The sequence below is a fragment of the Protopterus annectens genome, chromosome 2.part2 (genome assembly GCF_019279795.1).
Source record: "Protopterus annectens isolate FY-2018-M chromosome 2.part2, PAN1.0, whole genome shotgun sequence".
Classification (NCBI taxonomy): domain Eukaryota; kingdom Metazoa; phylum Chordata; order Ceratodontiformes; family Protopteridae; genus Protopterus; species Protopterus annectens.
Genome location: NC_056730.1, coordinates 1,108,846,592 through 1,108,864,633, shown reverse-complemented (window position 1 = coordinate 1,108,864,633; position 18,042 = coordinate 1,108,846,592).

Below are 18,042 nucleotides of genomic sequence, written 5' to 3'. Positions count from 1 at the left end.
TAGTCTGGCTGCTGTTCAAGGCACCAACCAGGAAAAGGCTACAACAAGCCTACAGACCCTTGTATCATCTGGGACAAGAATGTTGATTACTAAAGGCCCGTTGGCCTGCTTCTTCATCTTGGGATTGGTGCTACTGCTTTACTGCTGGTGAGAGAAGAAGCAAAGGAGCATTGTATCCCAGCAGTGTGAAGCTGTGGTGAAACAAGAACTAGTAGAAGCCAAGCAGTAACCTTTCAGGTGAATTCCCCTGTTTTCATCATTCTTGACAAGTTAATTCTTTCTTTTCAGTCAGTATAGCTTGATTTGCTGCTGTCTAACCTAACTTCAGAATACCTGCCTAAATACTTCATCCATAAATCATCAGGGTCTACTTATTAGTTTCTCCTCAATTATCTGGCAGTGTCCTGTATAGACGAAGACACTTTGATTTGACATTTTTCCTGTAAAAGCACCCTTGAACTTTCACCAATATCTGGTTGCACACAGGACAACTAGTTTATAATGACAAGCACTGCCCACAAAGTTGCAAATCAGATACTCCTGACATTACTTTATATTCTCCCTACAACCACATAATCAATGAAAAAGAGTCTGTTGCCATGGATATGAACTTTCCTACTATCTCTGTTACCAGCTTGTGGATATGGGCATCCTGAAGCAATGTGGAAATTGCCTTGTGATTACTGACATCCAGTTAATTCTCAAACAAACTGATATGGTATTTGAGAGCTGTATTTACACAATGTCAGTGGGGACAAAGCTTTCACATCAAAACACTCCTAATGTCAATTAGGTCACCAATATTACACATTCTGTACCTATCACAATCACACACAATTCAAAGCAGACACATAGACCCATATATGCTGAGGCACTTAACTGTAACCTTCCTAAACCCCAAAGCCCTCCTCAGTGAAGTACACATAATAAATACCCTCACCAGCCCCAAGTGCACTGTTTCAAAACAAGACCCACATCAACACATACATCGACATCTCATAGACGCTCTCCTTCTAAGCCCATAAGACAAGCCATCACACAGTCCAACCATCTGGCCATTGGAGACTCCATTGTGAGACACATTAATGTCCCTCTCACCAGGCTAAGGAGAAAGTCATGGTCAGTTGCGTATCTGGTTCCAGGATCCATCAAATTACACATCAAATTACACATGCACTCAGGTCATTGGACCACAAGTACCAAATGACTCAGTCATAGTCCACGTGAGTATAAATGACCTGAGATGTACCTCCATAAACTATATGAAGAGAGACATCATGGAGCTCTCAGAATATGTGTCCAAGGAAGGTATGAGCCTAGCATTGAGTAGCATTTTACCTTCTCCAAGGATGATGCCATAATATGAACAAAACATGGCTGACCTTAATAATTGGCTTAGTTTCTGGTGTCATTCTAAGGGGGTGCAATATTTGTCAGCTTGGAAGGATATAGTCAACAGACCACGTTGCTTTGCTAGGGATGGTCTGCACCTCTCCCCTCTAGGCTTTTGAATATTAGCTAAAACACTGTCCTGCCCCATAGTCCTTTTTTTAGGCAATGCCAAACTGAAAGTACTTCTGACATAGCAAATCCAAACCAAAAAAATCTAAAGGTATTACTGCTCAATGCTAGGAGTTTAAACAAAACCCTATTTTCTCTACAAGCTCTCCTCACCCTACATCTGTGCGGTCACTGAGACATGGCTTAAAACCGCAGAGAGCACACCAGCAGTGCAACACACTCATAGACCAGTTACTACATAGATGAAGACTAAAAGATGTCTCGATTTGCATCAAACTCAAGGCTTGTCAAACAAGAAAATGCACTTGAGCTTCTCCATGTTCAAGTCACCATAGGCAAAATCCAATACCACTTCATTGCAAGCTATAGGTCCCCCTCTATGACCTAGGAAACTCATACCATGTTTTTAAACTTAAATAGATAAAACAAAATCCACGTCAGCAGAACCAGCAGCAAAAAGTCCAATGTTAAGTGTTTTATTAACATCTACTTTTCGTTCAAAAAAAATGAACTTCTTCAGACAGACATCAAAAGGTAGTAAATGTAAAAAAACTCCTTAAATACACAATTAACAACACATGATACATTTGAATGGACCAACCAACTGGTTGAAACTCACTGACATCAATGTGTGGGAAAAAGCTGATCTCAAAACTTCTTAAAGTACTACTGCATACAACAATCAAATCCATGGAAAATGTGTTTTAAAAACAAAACAAAGTGGAAATATGTATGAACATAATATTTAAAATGTTTAAAACCAAAAAACGTAGTATATAAAACCTTTTTAATGACAAAAGGTAAAAAGTAAAAAATAATAAGTGAAAAGTATTCATAACATTACCTCTGCATGCTTCTAAGTTTCAAAATGCAAGCTAAACTTACTCTGTCATTGAGACCTGGAAGTCTATAAGAACAGAGTTTCAGCTGCCAAATCACTTCTAGGCGCTCTAATAAAAGTTGAAAAGGACCCCCCCTGATGTCAAAGGAAACCTGTCCTAACACCCTAAAAGTAAAACTATGCTGAGGGTGGTCATTAACATGTTTCGCCAAAACATTTTCACACTTGTTTGTCCTAATACAGTATAAATGCTCATAGATTCTTTCATTAAAACCTCTGTCAGTCTTGCCCACATAAAATGCTGGGCAAGACTGGCAAGCCAAATAAACAACCGATCGAGATTTACAGTTGAATCTACCAACAGTGGAGAAAGAAGACCCAGCAATTTTAAAGCTCGAACCAGTGGCAATATGCCTACACATGTTACAACTCTCACATTTAAAAGTGCCCTCTGTTCTAACACGAGTGTCCTTTTTTGTTTCTAATATCCGTTTGAGGTTGTCACCCCTCCTATATATAAACCTAGGCAAAGTGCCAAACTTAGCTTGTAAGGCATCAACACACGAAAATACTCCAGTTCTTGACAACCACCTTCTTAATTAGGTGAATCTCAGCACTGTAATTGGTGATGAAAGAGATAGAAGTGTCAACTTTCTTGCTGTCTAAAAAGACTTCAGGCATAACTGGAGATGGATGTTCTAGTGAACAACTTGTGAACGAACTACTTTGTAAAATAGGTTTATAAACACCCCCATACCTTTTAGTCTGGACCTCAGTAACCAGGTCATGAATAAACTTGTCTGGGTAACCTCTATGTAGGAACAATCCCTTAATGAACTCACATTCTTCTAAAAATAGTTCATCATCGGTTACCATTCGAACATGGCGCTGGGTTACTTATGACTACCCTCTTTCTGGTGCCCAGGATGGGCACTGGTGAAGTGTAACATAGTATTAGAGTAAGAACTCTTCCGAAATATTTTAGCCTTAAAGCTACCAGCAGAAATGTCTTTATATAAGTCTACATCCAGATAAGAAATTCTAGAATCAGACTCTACAAATGTGAACTTCAAAAAAGACGTGCTGGAGTTGAGATAGTCCATGAAGGTTCTCACATCATTAACTGAACCTTCCGTCAGTATAAAGATGTCATCCAAAAATCTGGTGTAAAAATCAATTTTAAACTGACCGTTGTAATTGCCAAGCACATATCTGTGTTCCCATTCGGCCATAACCATGTTGGCAAAACTGGCCCCTACTGGTGGTTTAGTACTAATGGACACTTGTCATTATGAAAACTGCCTCATCCACATGTTATTGCAGGATGCTTATACACTATCTAGCATTAATGAATTGAATGCAGCGTATAGGTGCATCCATGTTTTCTTGAATGACTTGTTTTTAGAAAATGTTATAGAACAAGATGTGTTGAAATATTTGACTGTTTCCTCGTTCAAGATTCCAACAGTTTTGGATTGCCCAAGATCCACAAAGATGTGTACAACCCGGCCATGAGGCTATTGGTTAACGCTAGGGGTTCTATCACTTACCTGATAGCCAAGTATGTGGACAACATATTGAAAAATATGTTGAAAAGGAAACACACATTTGTAAAGATTCTTGGGCTTTTTGAAAGTCGTAGGTGCTTTAGAATTCAAGAGAGGCCACAGATTTTGACAATAAAAGACCTCTATCGTCTATTCCTCATGTTACAGGGATAGACTGGGTCACTGACCGTTATTGCATCACAATGCTAGCAGTGTAGAAATCAGATTGGTGCAGGAATTGTTAGATGTCATTTTGAGGTACAACTTTGTAACATTTGGGGAGATATATTTACAGAAGACTGGTGTAGCCATGGGCTCACCAGTAGGGGCCAGTTTTGCCAACATGGTTATGGCCGAATGGGAACACAGATATGTGCTTGGCAATTACAACGGTCAGTTTAAAATTGATTTTTACACCAGATTTTTGGATGACATCTTTATACTGACGGAAGGTTCAGTTAATGATGTGAGAACCTTCATGGACTATCTCAACTCCAGCACGTCTTTTTTGAAGTTCACATTTGTAGAGTCTGATTCTAGAATTTCTTATCTGGATGTAGACTTATATAAAGACATAAATCCAAAAACTTACAAACAAAAAGCCAACTCAGTCGGGATGTGGCAATAAAGGCAAACGCTGATCCTCTTTTATATTCTTTAATGAATAAAAAACGATGTCACACAACTGAAGCACCACGAGCAGTCAGTCTACTAACACAAAAAAAACAATCCACACTGAAATCTCCCTCTCCGATGTTAAAAGCGCTCGTCAACCCTTCATCAGAATTCTTTCAGAACAGTTCAGTATGTTATTTATTGTAAAAGAAAAAAAAATAAAAAATAAATATGCAAGAGATGTATGACTATATATACTACTAAATATTATAACCTGTTGTACTCTTTTGAATAATAATAATAATTTTTTATAAATGTTTAAGAAGAATATTCTTACTACATATTCTATACAATAATTAATTATTCTATAATGATATAAAAACTGCTGTTATATGTAAAATTAATAAATATTATATAAATAACTAATACAAATTGATTATGAGCATATAAGACCCTACCAATAATATAAATAAAATACATCAACTAAACTAGTATTTCTATAAATAATTGAATAATATTGATATATTTACCACAATATTATATACTGAGATGAAAAAGAAATGTCATTAAACAATTATGATATAATATACATATAAATACATCACATTTTAAGGAATGGTTTGATGCTAGTAAAATCATTTAATCCTGGGTTTCTAGTAGCATCTACTAACATCTGCCACTCACTCTCCCTACATGCTAGTTTTGTTTTCCAGTCTCCCCCTAAGAGATTGCTGTATTCTTGGTCTATTATTGTAAATGAAAAAATATGTTCACCTACTTCTTTGATGTGCTTATATAAGGCATTCTTTGGGTCCTTTATTTTGATCTTATAATAGTGTATTGCCTCTCAGTCTTTCCAAATATACCACTTGTTTTGTATAACATGACCCACCTCTGCTCTTTATTTTAGTATGATTCACATCTTCCAATGTTATGTAGGATGAAGTATTGATATTTTTGCAGTATCCACATTTCTTGGTGTATATTTGTGTTTGTGTATCCTTCCTTTTGTCTACATAATTCTCCGATCTCTCTAATAATTTCTTGATATTTGCAGCTGTCTTGTAAACTATAATTGGATACTGGCCCAACTTTTCTCTACAACCATCTGTAACAGTTATAATATCCCAGTATTTATTAACTATGTCCTTGATGTAATTTACAAAGGGGGAATATGTCAACACACAAACTCTACTTCCTCTAAATTTGTTAATGGTTTGTGTTTTGTTTGAACATTCATGTTTACCCAATAGGGGAATATATTTAATATCCCATTGTGAGCTAACATAGTTGATGGTATCATCCAATAATTCTATCGGATATCCCCTATTCTTAAATAGTTGGTAAATACGTTTCATTTCGTTCTCCATTTCTTCTCTTTTGGATGATATCCTCGCTCCCCTGATACATTGACCTTTTACTATATTTTTAAAAATATGTCTAGGATGATTACTTGTGAAGAATACATAGTCATTAGAGAATGTTGACTTCCTGTAAACTTTGGATGCAAACCCTTCTGATGTCCTATAAATATATGTATCCAAGTATGAAATACCACTATCACATATTTGATAAGTAAATTTTAAAAACTCTGTGGTATTATTTATATACTCAATAAATTTAACTATGTCATCCTTATCACCTTCCCATAGGACAAAGATGTCATCCAAAAATCTTGCATAAAACCTTATATTGGCCTTGTAACTACTACTAAGTATATACTTGGACTCCCAATCTAACATGACTAAATTAGCAAAAATGGGGTGCAAAGGGCACACATAGCCACTCTGTTTTTTCAAAAAATACTTCACTTCAAAAGATATATAATTGTGGTCTAGTACCAATGACATCATTTCTGATTAATCCAATTCTATCCTAACTCAAGTTTGAATACCTCAACTATTGCAAAAGTGGTCCAACCCTTCATCTTTGGGAATGCTAGAAAATAAATCACATACATCTAATGTGACAAAATAGTAGTTTGATTTACATACCAAAGGTGTTAATTTACCCAGAAAATCCCAGGAATCAATTATAAGATGTGGAATATTATGATAAGTGTGTTTAACCCATCTATCTATAATATGTCCTATATTGAAGGTTTTTGATTTGGACCCGAATTATTGGTCTAAAGGGTGGATTCGATATTGATTTGTGTATCTTTGGAATTCCCACTATGCGTGCCAATGTGGGAAATTCCATATAAATAAAATCATGATCTTCCTTAGTAATTCTGTTATCTAACAGATACTCTTCAATATAAGAATCTATATGTCTATATCCAATGAACACTTGGTTCATGGATATAACTTTATAATTACCACTTTCGTATAAAATTTTTTGTATAGCAGCTTTGTAATCATGATTCAAAAATATAACCACACCTCCCCCTTTATCTGGTTTCATTATTCTGATATCTGAGTTTTTGATCAACTCATTTAGGCATTCTCTTTCTCCATTACTTAAATTGTCCTTAGGCAAGTCATTTGATTGAATGTTTTTTCTTACATGTTTTTTAAGCCTATAAATATCATTACAAACCAGATTTTCATAATTACTCACTGTGGGGTTACTATTAGGAATAAAACAACTTTTTTTCTTTAGCATAACTTCTGTATTCTGTCCATCATCTTCACTACTTTCAAACAACATGGCTAAGTTCAATTTTCTACAAAACAATTTTATATCTTTGATAGTTTCCACCAGGTTAAACCTTGAGTTGGGAATGAATTTCATGCCTTTAGCTAAGAGTTGATAAAATTCTTTTTTGATAGTAAAATCTGAGTAATTAAAAACATTAAAACCTTTAAATGTACTCATAATCGTTTTTTCATTTGATAGTCCAGAGCATGGTGACGTATCATCAACCAAAGAAATATCCATATCTATCTCTCCATCTTTTTCATGTGTATGTATCTCTGTTACTTCCTTACAAACTAAAATATCCTGTTGGGTTGATAATAATTATTTTGGTATTTCTTGTAATTGGGGTGGAATCTGCCTCCTTGAAAATTTTCCTTGTTTTCATCTCGTATTTCCCTTTCACCATTGCACCTATCTGTTGTTCTATACTGCCTATCCTGTGGCCAAATATTTCTGCTACACGACAAGGGTCGCTGGAATTATTACAGACAGATGATAAATTTATTTTATCGCCAGAAAGGGATTTCACTTTTGATTTCAGTATGTTGCATAACCGTATGGACATGGAAAGGAAGGGAGCCATACCGAAAACGAACACTACTTTTAAAACATATGCAACGATTGGCAGAGATGAAACAATAGCCAAAGGTACTTTTAAAAAGACTATTTCAAGTCCCAACAGGGACGCAATGTATAATAGAAATACCAGAAATAAGAATGTATGTATTGATAATGATGCTATTAATGTTTTTTTTAAACAATGAATATGATTTTAATAATGTGTATCAAACACCCCATTCTGAAGTGACACATGCACATAATTCCTTAAAAGATATGATTTATAATTTTGGTAAGAAATTATCAACTATAAAAAATATAAAAGTGGATAATGCATATATGAACAAGTGCATAAGTATCCAAGTTGTACCAAAAGGCTTAAGATTTTTTAAATTGCCTATGGGTTTGACATATAATGACCAAGTTAAATATGAATTCAACAATCTAGTTGATGAATTCGGATTCAAATACATGAACTTGTTAATACAAAAGAATGATGAAAAAATGTTAACCCTTATTCATGAGGTGGAAATCATAAATCAAAGCATACTACAACATAATGATTTTAATGTATGGAAGGAATTATATAACAAACAATTCCAGCAAGCAGATAAACAAGCTCAGAGCATTTTTAACAGGAAATATGGTAAACTAGACAGGGATGTGGAATCTTATCGTACAAATAAAGCATATATTTGGCCACAGGATAGGCAGTATAGAACAACAGATAGGTACAATGGTGAAAGGGAAATACGAGATGAAAACAAGGAAAATTTTCAAGGAGGCAGATTCCACCCCAATTACAAGAAATACCAAAAGAATTATTATCAACCCAACAGGATATTTTAGTTTGTAAGGAAGTAACAGAGATACATACACATGAAAAAGATGGAGAGATAGATATGGATTTTCTTTGGTTGATGATACGTCACCATGCTCTGGACTATCAAATGAAAAAACGATTATGAGTACATTTAAAGGTTTTAATGTTTTTAATTACTCAGATTTTACTATCAAAAAATAATTTTATCAACTCTTAGCTAAAGGCATGAAATTCATTCCCAATTCAAGGTTTAACCTGGTGGAAACTATCAAAGATATAAAATTGTTTTGTAGAAAATTGAACTTAGCCATGTTGTTTGAAAGTAGTGAAGATGATGGACAGAATACAGAAGTTATGCTAAAGAAAAAAAGTTGTTTTATTCCTAATAGTAACCCCACAGTGAGTAATTATGAAAATCTGGTTTGTAATGATATTTATAGGCTTAAAAAACATGTAAGAAAAAACATTCAATCAAATGACTTGCCTAAGGACAATTTAAGTAATGGAGAAAGAGAATGCCTAAATGAGTTGATCAAAAACTCAGATATCAGAATAATGAAACCAGATAAAGGGGGAGGTGTGGTTATATTTTCGAATCATGATTACAAAGCTGCTATACAAAAAATTTTATACGAAAGTGGTAATTATGAAGTTATATCCATGAACCAAGTGTTCATTGGATATAGACGTATAGATTCTTATATTGAAGAGTATCTGTTAGATAACAGAATTACTAAGGAAGATCATGATTTTATTTATACGGAATTTCCCACATTGGCACGCATAGTGGGAATTCCAAAGATACACAAATCAATATCGAATCCACCCTTTAGACCAATAATTTCGGGGTCCAAATCAAAAACCTTCAATATAGGACATATTATAGATAGATGGGTTAAACACACTTATCATAATATTCCACATCTTATAATTGATTCCTGGGATTTTCTGGGTAAATTAACACCTTTGGTATGTAAATCAAACTACTATTTTGTCACATTAGATGTATGTGATTTATTTTCTAGCATTCCCAAAGATGAAGGGTTGGACCACTTTTGCAATAGTTTGAGGAATTATTCAAACTTGAGTTAGGATAGAATTGGATTAATCGTAGAAATGATGTCATTGGTACTAGACCACAATTATATATTCTTTGAAGGTGAAGTATTTCGACAAAAAACAGGAGTGGCTATGGGTGCGTCTTCGCCACATTTTTTTTAATTTTAGTCATGTTAGATTGGGAGTCCAAGTATATACTTAGTAGTAGTTACAAGGCCAATATAAGGTTTTATGCAAGATTTTTGGATGACATCTTTGTCCTATGGGAAGGTGACAAGGATGACATAGTTAAATTTATTGAGTATATAAATAATACCACAGAGTTTTTAAAATTTACTTATCAAATAAGTGATAGTGGTATTTCATACTTGGATACATATATTTATAGGACATCAGAAGGGATTGCATCCAAAGTTTACAGGAAGTCAACATTCTCTAATGACTATGTATTCTTCACAAGTAATCATCCTAGACATATTTTTAAAAATATAGTAAAAGGTCAATGTATCAGGTGAGCGAGGATGCCATCCAAAAGAGAAGAAATGGAGAACGAAATGAAACTTATTTACCAACTATTTAAGAATAGGGGATATCCGATAGAATTATTGGATGATACCATCAACTATGTTAGCTCACAATGGGATATTAAATATATTCCCCTATTGGGTAAACATGAATGTTCAAACAAAACACAAACCATTAACAAATTTAGAGGAAGTAGAGTTTGTGTGTTGACATATTCCCCCTTTGTAAATTACATCAAGGACATAGTTAATAAATACTGGGATATTATAACTGTTACAGATGGTTGTAGAGAAAAGTTGGGCCAGTATCCAATTATAGTTTACAAGACAGCTCCAAATATCAAGAAATTATTAGAGAGATCGGAGAATTATGTAGACAAAAGGAAGGATACACAAACACAAATATACACCAAGAAATGTGGATACTGCAAACAATGTAAGTATATCAATACTTCATCCTACATAACATTGGAAGATGTGAATCATACTGAAATAAAGAGCAGAGGTGGGTCATGTTATACAAAACAAGTGGTATATTTAGCAATATGTAATTTATGCCCCGCTTTCTACATAGGAAAGACTGAGAGGCAATTGAAGAAGCGAATATACGAACACTATTATAAGATCAAAATAAAGGACCCAAAGAATGCCTTATATAAGCACATCAAAGAAGTAGGTGAACAGCATATTTTTTCATTTACAATAATAGACCAAGAATACAGCAATCCCTTAGGGGGAGACTGGAAAACAAAACTAGCACGTAGGGAGAGTAAGTGGCAGATGTTAGTAGATGCTACTAGAAACCCAGGATTAAATGATTTTACTAGCATCAAACCATTCCTTAAAATGTGATGTATTTATATGTATATTATATCATAATTGTTTAATGACATTTCTTTTTCATCTCAGTATATAATATTGTGGTAAATATATCAATATTATTCAATTATTTATAGAAATACTAGTTTAGTTGATGTATTTTATTTATATTATTGGTAGGGTCTTATATGCTCATAATCAATTTGTATTAGTTATTTATATAATATTTATTAATTTTACATATAACAGCAGTTTTTATATCATTATAGAATAATTAATTATTGTATAGAATATGTAGTATGCGTCATAATAAGGATAATAAGTCTTAAACATTTATAGAAAGAATGTATTATTATCAAATTAAATAGTACAGTTTATAATATTGGTTAGTATATATAGTCATACATCTTTAAATACTTGTGCATATTTGGCGCCTTTTTCTGTTTAAATTGGATAATGACAAACACTGAATTGTTCTGATGAAGTCTGCATTCGGCAGATGAAAGCGCTTAACATCGGAGAGGGAGATTTCAGTGTGGATTGTTTTTTTTGTGTTAGTAGACTGACTGCTCGTGGTGCTTCAGTTGTGTGACATCGTTTTTTATTCATTAAAGAAAATAAAAGAGGATCAGCGTTTGCCTTTATTGCCACATCCCAACTGAGTTGGCTTTTCGTTTATATAAAGACATTTCTGCTGGTAGCTTTAAGGCTAAAATATTTTGGAAGAGTTCTTACTCTAATACCATGTTACACTTCACCAGTGCCCATCCAGGGCACCAGAAAAGAGGGGTAGTCAAGGGGCAACAATGGTAACCGATGATGAACTATTTTTAGAAGAATGTGAGTTCATTAAGGGATTGTTCCTACATAGAGGTTACCCAGACAAGTTTATTCATGACCTGGTTACTGAGGTCCAGACTAAAAGGTATGGGGGTGTTTATAAACCTATTTTACAAAGTAGTTCGTTCACAAGTTGTTCACTAGAACATCCATCTCCAGTTATGCCTGAAGTCTTTTTAGACAGCAAGAAAGTTGACACTTCTATCTCTTTCATCACCAATTACAGTGCTGAGATTCACCTAATTAAGGAGGTGGTTGTCAAGAACTGGAGTATTTTCTTGTGTGATGATGCCTTACAAGCTAAGTTTGGCACTTTGCCTAGGTTTATATATAGGAGGGGTGACAACCTCAAACGGATATTAGAAACAAAAAAGGACACTCGTGTTAGAACAGAGGGCACTTTTAAATGTGAGAGTTGTAACATGTGTAGGCATATTGCCACTGGTTCGAGCTTTAAAATTGCTGGGTCTTCTTTCTCCACTGTTGGTAGATTCAACTGTAAATCTCGATCGGTTGTTTATTTCAGTCTTGCCCAGCATTTTATGTGGGCAAGACTGACAGAGGTTTTAATGAAAGAACCTATACTGTATTAGGAAAAACAAGTGTGAAAATGCTTTGGCGAACCATGTTAATGACCACTCTCAGCATAGTTTTACTTTTAGGGTGTTAGGATAGGTTTCCTTTGACATCAGGGGGGGTCCTTTTCAACTATTATTAGAGCGCCTAGAAGTGATTTGGCAGCTGAAACTCTGTTCTTATAGACTTCCAGGTCTCAATGACAGAGTAAGTTTAGCTTGCATTTTGAAACTTAGAAGCATGCAGAGGTAATGTTATGAGTACTTTTTACTTATTATTTTTTACTTTTTACCTTTTGTCATTAAAAAGGTTTTATATACTACGTTTTTTGGTTTTAAACATTTTAAATATTATGCTCATACATATTTCCACTTTGTTTTGTTTTTAAAACACATTTTCCATGGATTTGATTGTTGTATGCAGTAGTACTTTAAGAAGTTTTGACATCAGCTTTTTCCCACACATTGATGTCAGTGAGTTTCAACCAGTTGGTTGGTCCATTCAAATGTATCATGTGTTGTTAATTGTGTATTTAAGGAGTTTTTTACATTTACTACCTTTTGATGTCTGTCTGAAGAAGTTCAGTTTTTTTTGAACGAAAAGTGGATGTTAATAAAACACTTAACATTGGACTTTTTGCTGCTGGTTCTGCTGACGTGGATTTTGTTTTATCTATTTCAGTTTGTTTTAATTTTTCTGTTGCTTCAGTATGTTTTTAAACTTATTGGAAAAACTCAACATCCAACCCAATACCATATTCATGGGCAACTTTAATTACCCCACTATTAACTGGGAATCATATATAACATGAAGCATAAAGACACAGAGACTTCTGGATTTTCTAAACAAAAACTCTGAGGCCTAGATTGTCAATACATTAACCAGGGGTGTAAACATACTGTATCTGTTCCTCACTAATATGGAAGAGTGCTGCATACTCCCTAGTGTAATGTCTTCTCTGGTAAGTTCAGACCACAAAATGGTCTTCTTTGAAGTAAAAATAAAACCTGGAACCCCAGCTAATCCTGGAATATTCAGGAACTACTCCAACTCTAGCTTCCTGCTATTAAGTGATAACCCGGCAAAATTTCAATCCCCCATAAACCATTAGAACACAGAAAACCTATACAAACATGTGAATAGCTGCATAGAGGCAGCTGTACCCACTAGGAATAAGTACAGAACTAACTCAACAATCAAGCCACCCTGGTGGAATCACAACATCAGTAGGCTGTATAACAGAAGGAATAAAATCATGGCAAAAATTAGAAGGTGCAGCATCCAGCAGGATAAAGGCACTGTCATAAAACTAAACAAAGAACTCAGAGGACAAATAAAGTCTACCAAAGCCAAATCTAAGGTAAAGTTGACCTCCCAGGGCCAGGGAAAACCACAAGGCATTCTTTAGCTATGTCCGCACCCTTGAAGGTAATGCACAATTGTGTGGAGAGCTCATTGTAAATAAAGCCACCAATACTAAGCCAGAAGATATGGCAAACATACTAGCTGACAAATTCATCTCCAACTTAACCCCAGGAAGTTAGAACTAGGGAGTCCACCTCTACAAAGAGGTAAGTCACAAGTGGAGTCCCTCAGGAACTGTTTCTAGGACCTCTCCTTTTTGGTATTTACTTCTCTGAAGACAAAGCCAATGTCAGTGGCCTCTAGCTGACTAAATTTGCAGATGATTGCAAATTAGGAGCTGTCATTGAATCCCAAACTGACACAAATGTTCTCCAGGAAGGGCTGACACAAACAAACAATGGGTGTCAGAGCCATAGACTAAAACTAAATGTCAAGAAATGTATAACAGTATCCTTCAGGAAGTAATTCACCCTGGTAACTATCATATTTATAACACACCCCTAAGAGCTGACCCAGTAGTCAGGGGCATGGAGAGAATACAGGGCTTAAGTAACATGTCCTCTACAGACAAACTCAAAGCCTTATCTCTGTATTCTGTCTTCTACAGGCTGTTGAGGGGAGATCTATGCCTGGCATACAAGCCATTGTCAGACCCCACTCTGATGGACCTCCTGCATTTCTGCAAAACAAACAGCACCAGAATTACCAAGTCTAAAGCTTAAACCTTGCCTGTGATATAAATAGGACCTGCAAGAGAGAAAGGTATTTATCCCAAAGACTACTCCACCTCTGGAATAGGCTCCCAACCCAACTGAAGTGTAACTTGGACAATTTTATGGGCAACAGGAAATTCATCCCTGGTTTGGCACCTATGTCTCAAATGGACACAGGCAGCCTGTAATAGGTTCATCTCCCAGGCTCCTGCTTGTAAATGTTTCATCTTCCATGCCCCTGCTTACACCTATCATGGGTACCACAACTTGTCAGAGATTTGGGATGCATGGCTCGGCCCTAAAAGGCCCTTGTGTTTGTTAGTCTAGTAAATACATATGAAAGCCTAAACCTATAGTATAATGCATTTATATGTGGAAGATCATATATGGTTCCCCAGCACATCTCAGAAGTGAGCAAACACCCTGCATGTCTTCTATGACATCACCTGCCTCCCTGAGGTACTGGATGCCAAAGACTGCACACATGTAGTAATAAAAGTCCCAGCTGGCTCACAGTCACAGTGGTTTGTGAACAGGAAGGTCCACCATTTTGTAAAGTACCATGCATGGGATCATAACCAACATGCCTGCACAATATTCAGACAGTTCAATTGATTCCTATATTGCACTAATCTTAGCTGTATCACCACTTCCTGTATACTGAAATTCCACATTGTCATCTAGTTGGTGAATGCAAGCACTGACAGCAAGTTTGTTACTCCTTCCATGGTAGCAGCATACCTCTGGTGGGCACCCACTGCCTGCACCTGCGCCCTGTCTTGTTCTAGTCATAGTTTTATCCCTGTTTGTGCACCCCATTCCCCTTCAACAGTTTGCTGTGGTGCAATCCCTCAGCAATGACAGAATCACAAACTTATCCAAATACTCTTGCCATCTGCCACTAGCCCATGCATCCTTACCACAGCAGATGCACAACATGTCTGTACTCTTTAGACCACTGTCATTTTTAATGCAGTGATCTGTAATAGATCTTTCTGTCCTCCCTGCTCCCCCTGTCATTTGGTTGCTGTTAAAAAAAATCATGCACTTATCCAGTCACTCTCCCCATATCTCACTGACCTGTGTAGCCCTCTACCACAGCACATACAGAACAGTTCTTCACTTTTTTAAATTATTTCATGCAGGATGTAGTCATTCTTCTAAAGAAGATTTGATAACCCGATGAGCAACGTAGTGATGCCAGCTGTTAATATTGTGTTGTCTCTAGGCTTGTAGCTCACCAGTTATCCTTATGAGGCAATTTAGGCTAAATGTCTCTGAATCATCCATTTACTGCAATGTGTACTGTATTTACCCTAGACTGCACAATGAAGCTTATGCCTGATGATGTGTATGCATTGTATGCCTGATGATGTGTATGCATTGTAGACAGTGAAGCAGTTTGTGCATGCATGTGTAGGTCCATAATTCTGATGGAACAGCAGGATTCCTGACATCCACCTTGTATCCTTTAGGAGAGCTTTACCACATCAATGCTGTGATTGGCAGCACACTGACAAAATGGTAAATTAAGTAGTATAAACAGGCTCAATAACTTGTGTGACCAGTGAGCTTGCCCCACCAACTGCATGCATGTCTGTTATTGTCATGTGATTCTTATGTGGTATTGGACTTTGTTGCATCACCATGCTACCCACTGATGTACACCTCATGGTTCCAACAATATGCATCAGCAGTTATTTGCTACTATTTCAACCTCTGAAGTGGCCATAGGTTCTGGAAAGGCTGAGTTTAGAAGGGTTCCACATGATGTAGGAGGGAAGCTAAAATAGTTTCTGTACCTCTTGCATTGGCAACACCATTAGCACCCATCAGGAAACTTGCACTAGGGCTCCAGTGCAACATGGATGCCCACCACTGCCACAGGCATCACCTACTCTAGTAAGCAGTGCCATCACCATCACAGTGACTTCAAGGACTCCCACCCCAACACATTGCCAATGGGAAGATGAGGCCAGGGAGAGGGATCCAGAATCTTACATATGTATAAGTAACTAGTAATTGCATATACATAGGTAGGCATTCTTCTTTAGCTATACTTAGTTACTGGTGTTCATGCACATATTTATTTTCCTTTTTATACCAGCCAGTGAGATAGAGAACAATAATGCGATATGGTGGAGAAGGCAAGCATGACTGCTCAGGTGTCAGGGTACATATATGGTATTAATATTATAGCTGCATATCTCTTAGTTACCTGCTTCACTGTCCATGTTTGCAGTGCTGCTGAATATTTTCACCAGTGCCTTACAGCTTTGCTTTGTTTTATGTTTCATGTACCTTGTAAATGCAGGTTGAACTATGCTACTATCCATCCTGCCAGCAGGGCTTCCAAGCATTATCATGGTGATGCAAATTGGGCTGATACTGGTTGTGCAGCCACCATTCCCAGTGTCATTAATTGTTTTGCACATGTTCGGTTGACATGATTCAGTGTCATATCCCTATCTGTTCACCCTGTGATTAATTCACAGCACCCTTGTCAGCCTGCCATGGCTTACTCTTACTCTGGCCATTCCACTGCCCTGCCAGCATCAGTTATATCTAGTATGCCATGGGCATGCAACTAACATGCTATAAGGTGACACTTCATGGTGGCTGTCATATGTCAGAGTACAGTATTACTACATAGTTTGGCATTACATGTTTACTACTTTTAGAATTCTGGGGTGGAATATATGTGGCATGGTCTCCACAATGCAATGCAGGTCATTATTTGGTAGTCTGTGTCTACCACCTACCATCTCCTGTAGGCTGGCACTACATGTTCAGGAGGTTAGTTTAGCCCAGTTATTCACTGCCATTGTAGTCATATTGTTTACAGCTTATGGAGTGCCACTGTCCTACATATGGGGAACTGGTTATGTGGCATGTAATCTTGCTCCTTGTGGCACATGTAGTTCTGCAGTGCATTTGTGTCAGGCCTCTGTGCTGTTTTTAGTTGCCATTACATACTTAACTGCATTTTCCTCCAGGACCTGTACTGCTAACCAATGTAACACTCAATACTGATAACCACATTTGATTTTCTGTTTATCTTTTTAATGCTGTCTTTTTTTAAACATTTCTTTGTTTTGTTTCTTTTCATTTACACTCATATTTTGGACCATGCTGGCTGTGACAATGGATATGTTATGTCAGTGGTTGCTACACAGTACACCTGATGCATCATCACCTGCTGAGCTCCCAGTGGTCTGCAGGCCTGCCTTTCTACAGAGTGATATAGTTCATCCAACAAGGGTTCCTGGATGACTCCCTGATGCTTATGATGCTCTGCCTCCAGTGGGGGTGGAAGGTCCCCACCAGAGGGTGTCACTGGGAGGTAGTGCTATGTCCCCAGGCAGGAAGTGGAAGGTGTGATGATGACCACGGTGGACAAGCTGCTCGACATCTGCATTGGCAGGCTGGGGCATGTTCACATCTGACTGGCAAAGATGCACAGCTGCCTGGTCCTGCTGGCAACAGGTATTAGTGCACTCATGGAGGTGACTGACTTCAGGTTGGGTGTAGAAATGTGTACCCCATTGGTCTTTGCCCTTCTGTCATCCCTAAACCCTTTTTTCCTCCCCATATCTTC